Source organism: Octopus bimaculoides, chromosome 11, assembly GCF_046866305.1.
Source record: "Octopus bimaculoides isolate indiv1 chromosome 11, ASM4686630v1, whole genome shotgun sequence".
Taxonomy (NCBI): Eukaryota; Metazoa; Mollusca; class Cephalopoda; order Octopoda; family Octopodidae; genus Octopus; species Octopus bimaculoides.
The window spans coordinates 10,926,338-10,933,837 of NC_142938.1; the positions used below are offsets into that span (position 1 = coordinate 10,926,338).

General features: G+C 35.3%; 1 long non-coding RNA gene across 1 annotated transcript in view; it reads right to left on the reverse strand.

Annotated features, from left to right (window-relative positions):
- The window catches only part of LOC149133178 (uncharacterized), an 11,697-nt gene extending 6,669 nt beyond the window's left edge, over window positions 1-5,028 (reverse strand). Inside the window, exon 1 of the long non-coding RNA XR_016243592.1 lies at window positions 4,804-5,028. This is a non-coding gene — a long non-coding RNA (uncharacterized LOC149133178). The remainder of the gene's footprint in view (window positions 1-4,803) is intronic.
- Window positions 5,029-7,500: the final 2,472 nt, after the last annotated feature.

Genomic DNA, 7,500 nt, shown 5'->3' on the forward strand with positions numbered 1-7,500 from the left:
TATTGGTTAACAGATATCTCTGATTGGTTGAAATTATAACCAAAGTCACCAGCTCCTCTTCAGAATCAATGGTTTGGGTATCTCTGGCAGATGAGGCATATCAAAATGCTGATGTCTTACAATCCCTTGTACTAATAAGTCAAATGTTTTATTAACACACTGCTATTGTAATAAGAAGCAGTTTTTCTGTGACGTATACAACAGCAATTAGTGTATTTGTATTTGAATCAGCCAAAACGTATTGAGAGTAAATATGCAAATTACCACTTCAGACTTGCTGTTCACAGAGCAAATAGCAAGGAATTCTTTAGTGATATTTATCATCCTTTGAAAGTTGCTAGAATAAGTACCAGATCTATGAGAAGCCAAATTCTACACAATGAAATAAGTAGAATGTCTTCTGAAGATTGGGGAGTTATTCAAGCTATAGATAAGTGCCCTATCCTTGAAGTTGGAGGAAGCTTTGTCTCCCATTTAAAGGATCAACGAGAACCCAAATTCACATTATGTGCTATAAATGTGCTAAGATGATAGGGTTAGCTTCTAACTAACAAATTTAAGTTTCAATCCCTGTCTTCGAAATTGCACTGTGTCTCTGGCCAAGATGCTTATATGGCTAATTAACATGTATGGCTATGTCTCAGTCTACTTAGACGTAAATGTGTTCCATGAAGTGGGTACAATACACAGGTGTTCAAACTGAGCATAGACCTGTATCAACATCACCAGTATCAGAGGGATGGTGAAGATCATGTGCATATCCCCACCTCTTAACTAAGCCATAACAAAAAAGACAAAAACAAAAATCCTACAACTATTTAGCAGTGGGAGCATTGTAAAAGTTCCATGTGTTTTGCTGGTTCAGAATGCTGAGTTCAACTTCTCCTGCTGGTATATCACTTAGAGAAGCATGCATTCCACCCCAATAACTTGCCAAACCCAGTAGAAGGGTGGAGTCGTGCAATAGTACAGTGGTGCCTCTAAAAAGCCCATAATGTTATAATGGCACTAAAACAAAAATAAAAAAATCATACTCTGTCGCTCAATCCCACAATTACTCATTAATTCACGCACATTGTAAGAAATAACTTTTTCTTTGTTTTTTTTTATATATATTTTCCTTCTTTTTCTTTTAACTTTTTCTTTGATTCTTTTATATATTATTTTTTTCTTGTTTCTTATAAGCAAAACTGAAAAAAACAAAAAACAAAAAAATAAAAAAAAATTTTTTCGCAAATTTTTTTTTTTACCTTCTGTCCTCTCCTTTAAACATGAGGGAAAAGCCAAAAAAAAAAATACAGGTAAAACAACTGCAAAAGCTTATAACAACAACAACAACAAGAATGATATTAATGAAACTAATAACAATAATAATAATATATTAATAACCATAAAACTAATGGAGTAATCACAAAACTATTGGAGTAACCTACATTATAAAAGAATAACTGTAAAACTAATGAGATAACCTCAAATATAATGGAATGATTTCGCTACTAAATGAATAACTGTAATCAAAAAGAAATGATTTAAAATGTAAAGGATTAACTTCAAAATTAACAGAATGATCTTAAACTGAAAGAATGATATCAGAAGTAAAAGAATAACTACAAACCTGTCAAAATAACTTTGAAAATACAAGAATAACAGCAAAATTAATGAAATAATTTAAAAGATTTTTTGGCGGGAGAGGACAGAAGTTACCAAAGTTTTCACATGATCTCAATGAAATAATATATATACATGTAAGATATATATATATATTAAAAACCTTACAGTGCAAAATTACATATGGACACGTCATACATATACATACATTCTTGCATATATGTGTGTATATATATATATATATATATATATATATATATATATATATAAATAGATACATAGGAATGGGTATGTACAATGGTAATATGTAAAAAAATGTATCTGTAAGTACATGTTACGAGTTTTGAAATACATGTTTACAATATGTATAAAGTTATTTGCTTGTTTGTGTGCGCGTGTGTGTGTGTGAGCAGATATATTCATATATATATATATATATATATATATATATATATATATATATATATATATATATATATATATATATATATATATGTCTATGTATAAGTATGCATATAGTCATATATATATATATATATATATATATATATACACATATATATGTATTCATACATATATATGTATTATTCATACATACATATGTATACATACATACATATATATGTATACAAACATGTATATATGTATATGTATGCATGTATATATACATGTATGTGTGTGTGTGTATGCATATATATACACACACATACATATGTTTATATACACACATAAACATATCCAAATATATCTGGATATGTTTCACTATATATACATATGTATATATATATGCTTATATATATATATATATGCTTATATATATATATATATATATATATATATATATATATATATATATATGAATGAATATGTGAGTTTGTCTGTGCTTGTGTATATATATAGTGGAATTGAACTGTTGTACAGAGGTGAGAATTGTGCTGTCTTTTTTTCTGGAACATTCTCACTAGTCTTGAGTTCTATTATACATAATTTCTCTGCCAAGTAGTTTTTATGGGTCTTTTATTGATTTTTTATTTTATTTCAATTTTTTTTTCCGAATTTGTGAAATTTTGTAAAAAGGATTAAAAAAATGAAAATTTTTTTTTTTTTCAATTTTCGATTTTTCAGAAGAAAAAATTTTTTTTTTTTCCGCTTTTCAATTTGGAAATTTTAATATGAAAATTGGTTTATAATATTTTTTCTATGTAAGAGAAAACAAAGCAAAAAAAAAAGCAAACAAAAAATAAACAAGAAATTTCTTTAAATAAACATGTTTTCATTTACGACAATTTTTCTTGTTCTTTTTTGAAAAATTTCTTTCACTTACACATATATACAGGGTGTTCAAAAAGTCTCTCCTCAGTGAAAGTTTTTCATCTTGCGCATGCGCAATTTGGCTACCACTGCGTGGACGGCCGGGTGTCAGCCATTGTCCCTCAGTCATTGTGTACCCTTCAGCGTTTCGACATGCTAACCATTGAAGAACGTACGTTTTTAGTTGAATGGGTGTTTCGAGCTGGAAACAAATACACAGATATTGTGAAACAGAAGTTCAGTGAAACTTTTCCTCCAAATACTGCTGTTCCACATCGTGACACTGTGCGGGATTTGATAAGAAAATTTAGAAGCACAGGCTCAGTGGAAGATACAGCAAGAAGCGGTAGACCTACTATTGTTTCAGGTGAAACACTCGCCAATATTTCTGATAAACTGTTGGCACAAACCCGTCAAAGTCCTTACGCAAATTGTCACAGGAAACGGAAATCAGCCTAAGAAGTGCTCACACGGCAGTAAAAAAGAAATTAAATTTTATGTATTGAAAATGAAGGATGACACTTTCAACACCTCTTATAAATTTTTTTAAAGTGTTGTAAAGTTTAATATATTCTTTTGTAGTCTTATACCATCTTAGAAATATTTATTTTGCAATAATATGCTTACTGCCGAGAGACGTTTTGAACACCTTGTACATATGCTTACTTGCATATGTGTATATATAGATGTGTGCATGCATGTCTGTATATATATATATATATATATATATATATGTTCTTTTATTTTTTTAAAGTGTTTCAGTCATCTGATTGTGGCCATGCTGGAGCACTACCTTAAAGCACTTTAGTCGAACAATTAATTCGAACCCAGGACTTATTCGTTTTAAGCCTAGTGCTTATTCTATTGGCCTTTTTTGCCGAACAGCTACGTTACGAGGACAGCATATACACACACACATATACACACGACGGGCTTCTTTCGGTTTTTGTGTACCAAATCCACTCACAAGGCTTTGGGTCATTTCGAGACTATAGAAGAAGACGCTTGCCCAAGGTGCCATGCAGTGGGACTGAACCTGGCACCATGTGGTTGGGAAGCAAACTTCTTACCAAACAGCCACTCCTGTTCGGAAATTGAAAACTCCAGCCCGACTAATACCATATGAGCGAATGTGGAAGACAGAAACTGCGTCCACGTGGCAAAGTGTGGCTATAAGAGAAATCCAATCCAGGTGAGCTGATATGGGCACAGTGGTGCAGGTAAATACGTTTAGGCTTTATATATATCAAGCCTAATCATGTTTATCTGCATCGCTATCTTTGTGTGATATATAAAGGTATGAATATTTGTAAATTTAAAGCTTATCTACTTTAGAAATAAATGCAAGCTGCGCAATTAACAGTTCAACATATTATCAGCACAAACATGTATGTGTGTGCGTGCGAGTGTGTGAGAAATAGAGAGAGAGAGTGAGAGAGAATGCATGTGTATAAGTGAGAAAGAGGTTGTGTTTGTGTGTTTGTGTGTGTGTGTGAGAAACACAGAGAAAGAGTGGAAGAGAGAGGGAGGAAATGTGTGTGTATGGATGAGGAAAAGCTTGTGTTTGTGTGTGCGGTGGTGGAGGGGAAGAGAAAGAGAGAGAGAGAGAGAGAGAGAGAGAGAGAGAAAGAATGCGTTTGTATGTGTGTGTGTGTGTGTGTGAGAAAGAGGTTGTTTGTGTGTGTGTGTATATATGTGTTTGTGTGTGAAACAGAGAGAAAGAGAGAGACAGAGAGGGAGTGGAGAGAATGTATTTGTGTGTGTGTGTGAAATAGGTTTTGCGCGTGCGCGTGCGTGTGCATGTGTGCGTTCGCTCATATATCTAATAACCGTTTCACAGTCGTCGTGGATATTTCCACAAGTTTCATTGTCAACGTAACTCACCTTTCCGTTCTCCATAACTGCTTTCCGATATTTGAAGATGAATCGTTTGGTTAGAAAGAAATCGAAACCAAAGCTGCACCGATTGTTCTTCTGCCAGGACACATCGCAGAACTCAGTCTTTGCAGCATGTTCTTTTAACTTCAGCTTCATGTGGGCAGCGCGATCGACAGAAACGTCGCGTCTCTGCAGGCTTGCTTCCAGTTCTCTTGCTTTTCAATGGCCTCTTATATCACGTGTTAGTTTGGGTATTGGAGGCGCAATGGCCCAGTGGTTAGAGCAGCGGACTCGCGGTCATAGGATCGCGGTTTCGATTCCCAGACCGGGCGTTGTGAGTGTTTATTGAGCGAAAACACCTAAAGCTCCACAAGGCTCTGGCAGGGCATGGTGGCGAACCCTGCTGTACTCTTTCACCACAACTTTCTCTCACTCTTTCTTCCTGTTTCTGTTGTGCCTGTAAATCAAAGGACCAGCCTTGTCACACTGTGCCACGCTGAATCTCCCCCGAGTACTACGTTAAGGGTACACGTGTCTGTGGAGTGCTCAACCACTTGCACGTTAATTTCACGAGCAGGATGTTCCGTTGATTGGATCAACTGGAACCCTCGACGTCGTAAGCGACGGAGTGCCAACAACAACATAAGTTTGGGTATTAAATAAGTGCGTGCTATTTTCTGGAAAGACAAGTGACTTTGTGGTTAAGGTCATGAGTTCAATTCCCAGGGGCGCATTGTGTTCTTGAGCAAGACACTTTATTTCACGCTGCTGGCCAAAAATGAGTTGTACCTGTATTTCAAAGGGAGCAGCCTTGTCGCATCCTGTGTCACGCTGAATCTCCTTAAGAACTATGTAAAGGGTACGCGTATCTGCGGAGTGCTCGGCCACATGCACGTTAATTTTACGAGCTGGCTGTTCCGTTGATCGGATCAACTGGAACGCTCGTCGTCATAATCGATGGAGTGCCAGTCGTTGGATGAAATCACGAAAGCATTTCTTAGGTACGCCTTTTAGGTAGTGTCCTCCGGAAGGTTCGAAGTACAGAATCCTTTCGGGAATTTTTATTTCTGGAATTCCCTTTTCATGTCCCAACCATCGCAGCTGATACGTTTTCCGAGTCTCGTAGATTTGGTTCTTGTCAGTAAAAACTTCGTTGTTTCTCATATTTTCATCTCCCATAAATAAATGCGCGCTCATACACGCACACACGACAAATTAGTATCAATCAATCAATCAATCAATCACTCAATCAGTCTATCTATCTATCTATCTATCTATCTATCTATCTATCTATCTATCTATCTATCTATCTATCTATTTATCTATCTATTTATCTATCTATTTATCTATCTATCTATCTATCTATCTATCTATCTATCTATCTATCTATCTATCTATCTGCATACATAACTCAATGATAGATAGATATATAGATACAAGAGTAGTTAAAAAAATTGTATATATAAGTGTGTGTGTGTATATATATAATATATGCATACATATGTATACATATGCAATGCATACATATGTATACAAAGATACAAATGAAGTCATTGTACTCACACACTAACACATACACGTGCGTATGCATACACATGAGCACATATCGCACATATGGACAGACAAACAAACAGATAGATAGATAGATAGAAAAACAGATACTGACCGACAAAAATATATGATCATGTAAATAAGCAGATGGCGAGGCAAAGAAGATAGATATATTGACACGCAGACAGACAGATAGACAAGGGGGGCTGTTTTAAAGATATCACACTAAAGGTAATGAGGTAGATAAGAAAAGAACACAGAACCCCCCCCCCCCCCCCCCCGTTTACTCCCTTTCCCCACACACATACAAAAGAGGATTAACGTGGTTCTAGATTGCCAGTTAAAAGATGAGCAGGAAAATGGAGGATTTCAAGTTTCGACAAAGGTTAGTGGTAGTGGAGAGCGTATAACGAAGGGGAGTAACTTTGTAACGTTGACATGGACACGCAGACGTTTGACCGACTTTTAGATACTTTTGTGCATTTTTGGGGAGGGTTTTAGATTTGTCTTAGTTTTGATTAGGATTTAGTTTCTGTTGCTCCCCTCCACCCTCTTTCTTATCCACCCATCAATCCCTCTTTTCTCTACCCTATATAGTCGTCTGTTTCGTTATTCCCATCCAGAAACCCCTAATATTTTTTTTAAAGAAAAAAAAAGTCACAAAATGAAAAACAAGACTAAAACAAAAGAGAAATCTCTTTGCTGGTTGGTGTGTCTCTCCTTGGTAATATGAGACTCGTGAGAATAGTTCAAGGTGAGGGCTTCAGCTCCCACCCTCTCTTTCTCATACACACACACGCGCGTGTATATTATATATGTATGTACGTATATACACGTACATGCTTATACACAGAACGGACATCTGGGTGTTTGTGTTATTCTGCTATCGCTGCGTACATGTTTATGTAGACGTGCGTGTACACACACACACACACACACACACACACACACACACACACACACACACACACGCACACACGCATACATATACATACATACATACATGCATACATACATACATACATGTATATGTACATACATGCTCACATACACGCACACGCATATACAAACATATATATATATATATATATATATATATATATATATATATATATATATATATATACATACGATTGTATATACACGCACACA